The following is a 13,010-nucleotide window of genomic DNA, read 5'->3' on the forward strand; positions in this document are numbered from 1 at the left end:
AAATTCCAGAAAAAGAAATAACTGGAGATGTATGGGTTAGCTGTAGTTAAAATGAGTATTGTTTCACTAGATTCTTGCTGGTTAAGAGTGCTTTTATAAATTATGTACTTAGGTTTTTGGGTCAGAAGAAGTCAAAGCCATGTTGCTGTCTATAAATACACATACACAGAGTAGTCTTAAAGGTTCTGCCATTTTTGGAAGAATTACTGTTTTTACTGCTCATTATAGAAATTCTAATTGCTACTCAACATGTCTACAAAGTCTAAAGAAGTTAGTTCTGACTGTTTGGATCTTCCTTTTGATTTAGTATGATTTAGTTAAGGTTAGCAAACATTGCCAGGCTCTGGAAAATATGATTTCAATTATGATTTAATAAACATTGGCTTGGACATTCACTTAAACTATTTCTGTAAAGGATATATCTTGTTCTTTTACATGAGTGCCTTTTCCTTATGTGCAGAATATTCCCGGTATGTAACAGAATAGAAAGTGGACAACTTTTAGCCCTACCTGCCACTGCTCGCTACCAAGGTCAAGGCGCACCATGGTTTTTGAGAAATGCAGCCTTAGGCGCTGCTGTCTATTTCCCAGTGTAAATGGTATGACCCCCAACAACACAGTAAAATTGGCTATTCCATTTTCCAGTAAGCCCATTATGTGTGGTGCAGGAAAATAAACTAATGCGATAGAACCCAAAATGTTACTTATAGATTACAACACCTATTTTGCCATTACCTAAGCTGACAAGGAAAATGTGACTTTGGGCCTCCATGTGTGATCTGACTGCTGACGCTTTTAGACCTGCATATGAGCTTCTGAAAATAATCTATTTTAGGACGAGGGCACACTATTTGAAATATAAAATAAGTCACCCCTATGTTGTCCTTGTAGCCCACAAGGTAGGGTGCCTGGATTTTAAAAGGTGAAATATAGGAATTTCATATTTACCTGTTTCTACACTTACTTTCCCCCACAAGGTATTTTTACAGTTAAGGCTGAAGCTGCTACTATTCAGAAAAGGATAAAGTACAGTTAATGTCCTAATTATATATCTTTGATTTAGAATTAGCTACAGAGATGGTTCATCCCTTGTTTTTAATAATTATTAAGAATACAATTTAATGATGAAGTGGGACTTTTTATACATTTGAAAAATGTATACATTCCCTGTCTGTTTGCATGATCCTGCCCGCAGCTGGACTATCAGTGTTGCTTAGTAAAGGTGGATAATACTTCTCTCATAGTAGAAACAATGGTTTGGTCCTGGTGGGATGACACTTGGGGAGGAGTGAAACACAGGATAACTCAGGCAGGACCATTAAGGAGTATCCAAGAACTTGAAAGGGACTGGGTAGATGTGTAGGATTATTGTATAATGATAAGGGGAGCCTGGAGAGAAGGGGTCTTGTGATTCGGAATTACACTTATACTGGCTTCAGCCTTAGAGGAGCAAGGAATATGTTTAGGGTGGTTGAGTAGGAGATGATTGCTCATTATTTTAGGCACATCCCTATGTGTGCCACATAATCCCTCCAGGGATTAGGTTGGAGTTTCATGAAATATGAGTAATGTGGAATTTGGCCAGAGATGGTCTACTGTCTACCCCAACCACTAGCTAGCCAATTAAACAAAAATAGCTGCTCCTCAGAACATTCTTTGGAGCTGAGACAGAACAGAAGAGGGCCATTCCTGCTGTTTGCAGCCTGTGTGGAGGCCTGAAGGGCTAGACCTGCCCACATTTGCAATGTGGGCTGAGAAGTAAGCTACAAGGATCAGTTGACTGACCTTCTGTGTGGCAACAGGGACAGCAAAAGGGGAAGGAGGCATTTTTCCTGGCATTATCAGTTACCAGTGGATATGAACTCGGCCTTCCTGGTGGTCTCCCTGGAAAGTTTTCTGTAACCTAACTGCTGTTTCTTAGGTCCTAGGAGCCTTGTTAACTTATTAGGAGGAACTGCACCAGAGAGTCTAAATATTTTTGACTTAAAACATTTTTGTATTTCCAAGGTGTCCAGTTTCAAAGACCTTTTACAGAAATAACTTAAGGCTTGTCCTAATGGAAGATGTTGATGTTCAAAACAAATACTAAGGGCCATATTTATACCCTGTTTGCGCTGAATTAGCGTTATTTTTATTTTACAGTAATACAGCTGAAACTCAACAGCATATTTCTATTTTGACGGTAGACCCATCTAGCGTCAAAATATTGGTGTTAGCATCATTTTTTGGATGCATGAAACCTCCTTGCGTTAATGAGATGCAAGGTAGACATTCCCGTCCCAAATATGACTCAAACCTCCTAGTGCCATATTTATCCACCCCGGCAAAAATTATGCACGGGTGGGAGGCGGACCCTAAAAAATTATGTTAACACCGATTTCTGTCATAATATAACGCCACTCATCACTACTTAAGGAGAACACACAGAAGCAACATTTCCAACCCACAGAAGAAGATGGAGGTAATACTGATCCAGCTTTCGAGACGACGCAGAGGACAGCAACAACTAAAGCAATCACCACCACTACAACATGGCCCAACAAAGGCAACGCAGAAGGCAGGAGAGGGTCTTCAGAACTAGGACAACCCTCTTTGGCATCAGGGACCAGGACATCATTAGGCCCTACAGACTGAGCCGGCAAGCCATACTACACCCGCAGCACCACATTGAGCCACAAATCACAGCTAGCCTGCAGACCCCACACAACATACCACCTGTGACAAAGTTGCTAGCTGTCCTACACATGCTGGCAAGTGGCTCATTCCAAACAATAGGTGCCCTGGTAGCTGGTGTCTCACAGCCATTGCTCTCTGTATTCATGCCAGAGGTATTAGACGCTATTATCTCCATGACACCCCACCACATCAGCTTCTCCAACACCCAGCAAAAGCAGCAGGAGACCAAACAGGGGTTCTATGAAATCCATGGCTTCCTGCATGTGCTCAGTGAAATGGACTGCACTGACGTCCGGCTCATACCACCTGCAGAAACTGAGCACTTATACCGGAATCACAAGCACACGCATTCCATTAATGTGCAGGCCATAGTGGACCATCGGGGACTATTCATAAAAATTTTGCCCACGTATCCTGGGAGTGTCCATGATACCTTCATATTCCCGCATAGCAGGATCAAGGGACAATTCCGGGCTGGACAATATGGGAATGGCCTACTTGTGGGTAAGTCAACGAACCTAGCAATATACACACAACACATACACCACTACTGTGCAGCTAACAATACATATGCATCATGCTGCAGCACAGCACAATCAGTACACAGCACAAACACATACACCCACATGTACATAACACACCCACAAATTGACAGGCACACTACGTGAAGGACAGGTGCAGACATGTACTCTTTGCTAACAGAAGAACTACACAGACCACTACAAGTGCCCACAGGTTGCCTACAGTACACCAAACAAAGAATAGCACAGCCATGCCAATGGCATACATCATGCCCATGTCATGTAAGTTCCAAATAGGCACAGATCCCTCAAGCCATGCCGTGCAAATCGTCGCCAGAGTAAACATCAAATACCAGACAATTGCTGCCTATACCAACTACATCTCACCAACACATTTCTGACTTACCTGTAGTGTACAGAGGCATCTACCTGATGCATTGGCTCGCACACATAGGAATACAAGATCAATGCCCATTGCATGTGCCAGATGTGTGATAAGTGGTACCACATCTACTGTAGTGCCACCTCACATGCACCACTTACTGACCCATAACACCATCATGTCTGTACCAGACACAATAAATGGCCCACCATGAGGCAGAGTCACTTTCAGACAGTGCAGACCATGGACCATGGTCCATGTTGGAGAATACAGGGCATCACTGACCACACATGCACTGTGCCAATGGACACATTTGCTAAGTAGCTGAGCTCCATCACATAACCTGCATTGTGCATGTGTTGACAGTATAAATGCTGATTAATGTGTTGGAAGATAAGAGAGACACTGGTAGTTATGTTGATCATCCTGTAACAATGGGATAAACATCCTTGGACTCCTCATGGCTGCCACAAACATTAGCTGCCACTCTGGACCACCATGGGACCTATGTAAAAGCCCACAGTGCCATTGTCATGGACTGCACTGTATGTACAACTTAGCAGATGGCCATTTTAAAATGACTTGAAGCCACATTGCAAATTGGCCACCCTCCCATGCTGTATGTAGCGTGGAAGGGGTGTGCAAAGTGTGTGGCTATAGGTCTGTCACCACAAAATGCATAGCATGATGATGCTGACTGAGATGTAGGTGTCACCTAAAACCTGAGGCAGTACCAACAACAAACACCACCCCAGGGGGCGGTTTGCAGGTTGCAATAAAGAAGTAGACTATGCCTTAAACTCAGATGATTGTGCCACCAATGCATTCAGAAAGAGCCAATTGGCCATCAAAACAGCATATGTATAGGGCAGTGTCCCTTCCTGCACAGATGTATCCACCTCCTCAAGGCAGCTAGCCAAGTACTCTTGTGCAAGGAAGGTAGAGTGGGTGCACGGCTGCACTTGAGCAGCTGACGCAGGGGACAATAAAGGGTTGCCTAGTAACATATCACACATGGGGCATTCTTGCATAGTCTAAATGTTGCAGGACAGTCCAGCCAATTTTGGAAACGTCTTGTGCATTGTGACCTACCAATTTCAAAGGCCTTAAGTGTTGGACATCATCTACAATGACACATGTCAAAATGGATGGAATCTCCAGGCTCTGTAGTGCTACCATGTTGCCATCACTTCTGACCCCATTGTGTTGTGAGAATGTGTCATGTCCCCTCTATTGAAAGCACACTGATCCAGAGATGCACCACACAATGCATGGTACATACATACTGACTATGAGTTTGGAATCCAAATTATATATCTCAGATCCTTGAGCCAAACACAAGATTGTCATGTCCAACAACCAAGTGCTGAAGAGACATTACACAAAGATAGGAACTTACAGCATACCACAAACACATATGAGTCACAACCAGCTCAAAATATCAACTGCCATGCTGCATGACAAACCTGTTGCCAGCCTTAACAACAACTTACTCCTTTACTCTTTTGCAGTGGATCAAGGTTATGGCATACAGCCATAAATAATGACCCCATTTCCCAACCCAAGAACAGCAGCAGATGTGCATATAATGAGGGGCCCCACAGGACACGGACTATTGTGAAGAGGACATTTGGCATCCTGAAGTCCAGATTCAGGTGCCTGGACATCACACGAGGCAGCCTCCTATATGACCAACACATCGTCTGCAAGACCATAATGACATGTGCTATCCTGCACAACATGTGTATGAGGATGAATGTTCCCTTATATGAGCAGGTTGATGGGATGCCTGAGGAGGAGGAGGAGGATGGTGGTGAAAAAAATGAGGGGGAACAGCACAACACAGCTGCTGGGATACGCTGCAGCAGACTGCACAACCTTGAGAACGTCTTCACTTAATAATCACGTGACTCATCTTGTATATTTGGTCTCTTCAATCTCAACAACATATACTTCAGGAATGTGAGTCTAACCTCAAGGAGCATGTTATAAACACTAATCTGAAAAGTACTGTAGCAACATCACATGTGATGCATAAGATTGAACTGCTACCATCACACACATCACAAATAGCCTCATCACTTGAATGTGACAATTGAAGGACACAATCTATGGACCACAACATATTAATTACATCCACATTGCCAACTTATACAACAATAACTCATCACACACAACTACAACATGTCCAAATCGGAGGTAAACAGGGGCTTCTCACATGAGGCAGTTGATGTCAAAATTTAGTGAGACTGTAATGTTAGAACAGACCACTGTCACTGTCACAACTCAGTGTAAGAGTTGCGCAATGGCTGCTTGGAGCATGTGTGACAAGGGGGGCATCATTGGTAACAGTGGTCATCATGACTAGCTCAGGCAGTTGATGTCAACATTTAGTGAGACTGTAATGTTAGAACAGACCACTGTCACAACTCAGTGTAAGAGTTGTGCAATGGCTGCATGGAGCATGTGTGACAAGGGGGGCATCATTGGTAACAGTGGTCATCATGACTAGCTCAGGTATGGCAGGCAATGGAAGAAGTTGGGCCTGCACCGTACATCCATGAAAATAAGACCTGCCAATGCCATGGAGCCCAATCCTGACACAGGGTACACATGACCTCACTCTGCACGGACACAGCTGTGGAATGCACATCAGAATGGATGAGAAAATATGCAGCTAGGGCTGCAGGTCCACCACACAAAAACAACAACCATTGTTAAATGTAATGAGTTTAATCAAACATTTGTGTTCAAAACATTATATGGGTGGTACGTGGGCAAGGTGTGTCAATCACAGTATGTACCAAATATGTACACATGTCAGACATATGTGTAGTCCACACACAAGTCACCATAAACTCAAGATCAACATATGGAGACAGTTGTCGGGTAACATTTCCTAGACAGCATTCATCAGCCATCATCAACAATGCCCAAGCTATGTATGTTGTCTTAAAAGTTATGCTCTGTAAGACAACTACACACATCACATAAGTAAACACAATTCACAATCACATACCATAACTGTTGCATAGTACTGACTGCCATACATATGTGATTAAACTGTTGTCACAAATGCACGACCTGCAAATATTTGAATGCTGTTGACTCTGTAACACACATATTGGTGTAACAGACCAATCACACCCAAATCACATAGTTGCATGGACTACCACATGTGGCCATACACAGTATGCCACACTGCAACACACCCCATTCCCTTTGTATGTTAATACAGGGTGCATCCATAAAAAATGGAACAAAATCACGCAATCAGGAATAGAGTCAAAAAGATTGCAGCAAATGCGTCAAAAACATACGCAAATGCAAAGTATATGACCCATGGGCCATTAGCGTGAATTCCACCTTCGCACTCATCTCAATGCTGATTTTCTGTTAATTCAACACTTAAAGGTAATGCGTAAAAATAAAGATGCATGTAGGTCATTCGTCTGAAATATGCTTGCAAATATCACATGAGTTAAATAAATACATGCATAACAGAAAACATGATGCATGGGGATAGGAAGTGATGTAATAGGAAATCCTGTTTACAGGCATGGTGCAGTGGGTGTACTTTCACTTTCTCTTTATAGTCGGTGCCTCTTTTGACTGTGTGGTTGTGACCAGTAGTTGGTGGTGTATTTTTGCTCAGTATTGTATCTTGTGGTGTCCCCCCTGTTGTGTTTTTTTATATTTTTGATTGTACTTTGTCCAAGTGTTAGTATTAAATATCATAAGCTAAGACACCACCAGCATACCATATTTAACTGGATTGTGGCAACAAAGTAGGGGAATCTATGTATAGCGCTACATTGTAATCATTTCACAAACATGATCCCTGACATTGGGGGTGATTCTGAGCTTGGCGGGGGCGGGAGCCGCCCGCCAAGTGGGAACCGCCAGAAGACCGTAAAAGACCGCAGCGGTCATTCTGGGTTTCCCACTGGGCTGGCGGGCGACCGCCAAAAGGCCGCCAGCCCAGCGGGAAACACCCTTCCACGAGGAAGCCGGCTCCGAATGAAGCCGGCAGAGTGGAAGGGGTGCGACGGGTGCAGTAGCACCCGTCGCGAATTTCAGTGTCTGCTAAGCAGACACTGAAATTCTAAGTGGGGCCCTCTTACGGGGGCCCTTGCAGTGCCCATGCCATTGGCATGGGCACTGCAGGGGCCCCCAGGGGTCCCACGACACCCCATACCGCCATCCTGTTCCCGGCGGCCGAAACCGCCAGGAACAGGATGGCGGTATGGGGGTCGGAATCCCCATGGCGGCGCAGCAAGCTGCGCCGCCATGGAGGATTCCCCTGGGCAGCGGAAAGCCGGCGGGAGACCGCCGACTTTCCGTTTCTGGCCGCGGCTGTACCGCCGCGGTCAGAATGCCCAAAGGAGCACCGCCAGCCTGTTGGCGGTGCTCCCGCGGTCCCCGGCCCTGGCGGTCAATGACCGCCAGGGTCGGAATGACCCCCATTATGTTAGCAAAGAGGGCATACCCGCCTTAGGGGGCACTGGCAATGGGGCATTTGATACCATCAGACAACTTTGCAACATCAGTCATATATTACTCAACACATGATTATTTCAGACTAAAAATTGAGCCACATGTCCACCACAAAGTGCCTCTTGGTGCCTTGCAGGACAAGCCAGTATATCTGAGTCAGTTGTCTTGTAGAGCACCAGGGTAGTGTTTTGTATTTTTCACCCAACTCCCCCTCATAGCATGGAGTTCCATCTTTTATATATTGGCCACATATGGTTGTTGCAGGGTGTAGAACTACATGAGTCTCAAGCCCAGGGTAAGCATGCAGATGTGTGGCTCTCACTCACCTGGGTCTCAGTGTCATCGTAAGTTTGCAGTGGTGTGTCAGTTGCACTGTCTTACACCAGGATAACTAGCTAACTCCTCTAAAAATAGTACACACTGTAATATGTTGTCAACTAGTAGTGACAGGGATATGACACTAAGCATGGTTTTCCACCCATATCTTACAGGTGGACCTGCCCCGTACATCATCGGCGAAATGGCAAGAATTGAGGACCAAGATGTATCCAGTAAGTGTGATAATGTCTGTCCTGTGTAGTGATTGAGGGTTTTGTGTGAGTGAGTCATATGTGTTGCACACAATGCTAGAAGTGATGAGCTGTCAAATGATCAGATATCAAAGTAAGCTGGATGGTGACATTCTGTCCCATTTAAAGGTTCCCCAGGCACGAGCAGAGAGTCATATCTTGTGAGGCTTGTGGGGTTCAATGGACAGCTTTGTGTAAAGAAGATGATGACAAGTCACATATAGGCCTATATGTTACTAAGAAGTGCATTGCTGTGAAAATATTGGAACTGGGACACACAGTCATTCTCACAACTCAGTGATGCACCATTTTGAACACAAATTGGTGCATCCCTGTATTGTAATGGATATGTAGGACTGTGTGGGCAATTGTCCCCCAGCATGGTACCCCATATTTTGTACTCCATTTACATGATACTTATGTGGAATGTAAAAGGCGTGCATACAGGTCAAGGCAAGACGTGTGCTGGCATGGATATGGGTGTGTCGCTTTGGTGTCAATGAATTGATGCTAAGGCAGCATTGCTGTTGTATTTACCAGGGCCATTGTTTAATCCAGAATGTGAGTTGAAGTGCATGTGCAATTAGATGTAGAATGTAAGCGAATAATCTGTACATACGCCACACAATATTAACAGATGCCAACGTGAACAATGAGAAACTGCGGGCATTTCAGAACAGGGCAGTCCTCTATAGGCACATCCTGGCAGTGGAATCTGATTACTGGAGGATGGCACGCCGCTATCGCGGGGAGCGATCCACCGGGGAATGCCGGGTATTCACCCAAGGGGAACCCACACTGGCCACACAGAGAATACCAAGCACCACAGCTGTCACCATCACTACAGCCCCAGCTGCTACACCGTCAACATCTGTGCCACAGCCCACCCACCTGCTGCCATGGACATGAATGCAATAAAGGAGCTACAGAGGGATGTGACACTGGTCCTTAAAAAGTTGGACAGTCTGGAGAAGGAGTTAGAGAAGAACACTAAGAGACTGAAGTTCATTAAAAGGAAACTTAAAAGGGCCAATCTTTAATTTGCTTGATGACTGTCACCCCCAGTTCTGTCCCCTCCCTCCTCATTTGTTTTAATGTTTTAAAGTGAGCTTTAAAGGGTTAGTGTCAGGTTAGATTAGGTTAGTAGTTTAGTTAAGATAAGTAGGTTTGGGGTGGGTTTTCTGCTTTTTACATGTTACTTTATGGGTGGATGAGTGGGTAGTAATGTTGGGGCATTTATGTGTTATATACAAAATACACATAATTGTTTTAAAAAAAATATACTAAAAATATATATTTGTTTAGATATAGGTAGTATATGTGTAGTTTAGTATATGTTGTCCTGCATGTGTCTCGTAATATAAGGGGGTGCTAGTGTTTAGAGTGTGTAAGTTTAGCATATGGTATTTAGGGTCAGGTGTTGGCTATGTATAGTTATATAGTTATGCAGTTAGGATAGGTTAGGTTAGGTAGGTGTTCTTCATTCTTTTTAGTTTAGTTTAATTCTTATTAAAAATATTTGGGTACTCCCTTACTTCATGTGTCACATGCTTGGGTCTCAGTATCTTCCCTTGAGTGTACAGTGAGAATTGTGTGTTGGCCTAGGGATTCAGTTCTGCCTCCAGATCCCTCTCTTGACATGTTCATCACCTTCTTTCAACTGAGTTGTCACATTGGCAGCTACAAAACATCTACTTGTCTATGCATCTGCCATCCAGTGTACCCACCACTCAAGGTAACTATGTTAACCATGCATTGGACATGTAGGTGTGGTAATTCAGCTGTCATTGTTTAGGTCCTGTGTCAGAATGTAGGGCACTCTGGACATCTGACAACAATCTACATTTCATGTCTATACTGCTAAACTGGCCAGTGCCAATTACAGATGAGGTTAAGTACCTCTGTTTCACACCAATGCGTTCTCCTGGTACTCCAGCTGACGAGATTGCCTGAGATCTGCTTCACAGCCATTCCTGCTGTATATAGTGGGTGAAGCATACATGTGTTCAACATTTTTGACATACTCTGACTTGCTTGTAGGGGATGAGATCAGTATCGACGTTCATCAAGTAAGTACCTTGTGCGTAGATATGTGCCCCCATATTCCTGTACTCTTGTCCTGACACTCTTTGACTAAAGACAAGTTACACACATCACAATTCCTAAACGTAGTAGCTGTGTCACAATACACAAAGACATGCTGGTTGTGTAGGTGGTGTTTATTTACAAGTGTTGTAGTGCAATGTTTACATTATTAGCAAAATCCATACAATTGTGACACAACAGGGTTGAGGGAAATGTCTGGGACATATATGGGTAAAGTGTCTTTCAGTGCAGGGGAACATAAATTGCCAATTTAAAAGTGAGAGACAATTGCAGTCCATAGCAGAAAGGTCAACAGTTTGTGGGTGAAGAGTGCATATCTCCAATTTTGGCAACACTGGCATGATGACAAAGGAAAACACTGCCAATGTCGCATGGGCTAGTGCTACTGGGAACTAGGGGTGAAGATGATCTGTTCCACATCTTCATCCTCTGATGTGTGTTGTCTCCTCTGCCCTTGATGGTATGGGGGAGGTAGAGGTAGCCACACACACTTCAGTGGTTGGAGATGTGGACTCTCAATTCCTGGCAGCTGCCATCTTTGGAATTACATATGGCATCACTGCAGCAAGGAGGAACTGCTGATTTTTGAGTATAGCTGAAACATCCCTGCAGTAGGCAGCTATGACTGCCCTGAGGGAGACCATTTCCTGGTGCATGGAGTCCATCATGTTCTCAAGCATGCTGATGCCAGTTTGGGAGGGAAGTTGTTTTGGCCTCTCCCTCATGGTAGCAGCTATGTCCCTCAGACACTGCTGGATTCCATGCAGTAGTGAGTGCCTCGGTTGGCTGCAGTCTGTTCAGTAGCCGTAACGATGCACGTGAGCATACCCTCTAGATTGGCTGCCATAGTTTGCATCCCCACCCGCACCTCCTTGGCCAGCTCCCACTGTACTCCTACCACTGTCCTCTCAAAGCTGGTCCCTGGTTCCTCGGAGCCCTCATCTGTGTTGGTGCAGGCAGGTGGTACTATTGGGGTGTTAAGTGGGGCCTGTGGGATGGCTGCTCCATCAATACTCCTCCTTGTGACTGGGGGTGGTGTCTGGAGGTTTACAAAGACTTCTTGGAGGGTGTCTTGGATGATGGTTGTCAGCTAGTCATCCAGGTCATCGGGGTACTCCAGGACCCGTCAGATCCGCAGGAGAGCCATCAACCTCTGCAATGAGATGGTGTAAAATCAGTCTATCTGTGTTGTGGCAGTTAATATGTCATGTCACTGACTTGCTATTTGAGGTTCATTGTCATCTTAGTTCCAGAACTTCGTTCCTATACATCATGATGCAGTCTACAGCCCTATGCCCCACATGAGTGTCACATGAAGGTAAGCCAAGTTGGCACATTTGGCTGTATCATATCTTCTAGGTGTGATGTTTATACTTTTTGTGGCTTGACACCATCTTGTCGTTGTCACCCCTTTCTATGCATCCATTTGCATGGTGAGGCATTGCAATGGGTGTTGCTGTGCTCATGCCACAGCACCACACATGGCAATTTTCCCGTCCCAATCTTACATGTTTCTACCAACCGCATAGGGTACACTGCACTTGCAGTCTTACCAACACCGGACTTGCCCATGCACCATCCCCCGTCCGTCGATGTGGAATTATACGCCATTATGTTCACAGTTAATACCCATGTGTTGTATGTGTGTGTTTATTTTCCCATTCATATGTGTCCCACGTGGTTGTGTCAGAGTAGTTGTGGGCTCAGCCTGTGACTGTTGTGACCTACTGTTTGGTATCTGTGGTACATATTTTCTGTAGTGGCACATTTCAAGATGTGTGGTTCAACACTACTGCAGTTTAGTTGGTCTGGGTAGTGGCATGTTACCAATGATACAAAAGCAGCCTGCTATCCCCCAGAGCCTGTTCAGTTCCTTGTTCCCTGCACCCAGGAGGCACCCTGACTGCATGCTGGAATGGTGGATGCCTCATGACAACGTGTTGTCAATGTGCAGTTGTGTGGTGCTAATGGCACATTTCTGGGTACTGTTGGGACAGTTGCAATGACTTGTGTGCTGTGAGATGCAGCACATATGTACACATGTTTTAGGCAGTGAGGCAAGGCAGTTGCAAGGTGTTACTGCAAGGCACAGCACCATGACATTACCCCAGGAATGGTATTGACTGACTACCTAGACTCAGAGGTCTTGGTCGTGTTTGTAATATTGATATAACTATATGCAAGGGATGTTGTGATGAGTCAACCAGTGGCACAGTGATTATACATGCCATCCATCCCAGGTGCTGCATATGTACATCT

The sequence above is a fragment of the Pleurodeles waltl genome, chromosome 3_1, assembly GCF_031143425.1.
Source record: "Pleurodeles waltl isolate 20211129_DDA chromosome 3_1, aPleWal1.hap1.20221129, whole genome shotgun sequence".
Lineage (NCBI taxonomy): Eukaryota > Metazoa > Chordata > Amphibia > Caudata > Salamandridae > Pleurodeles > Pleurodeles waltl.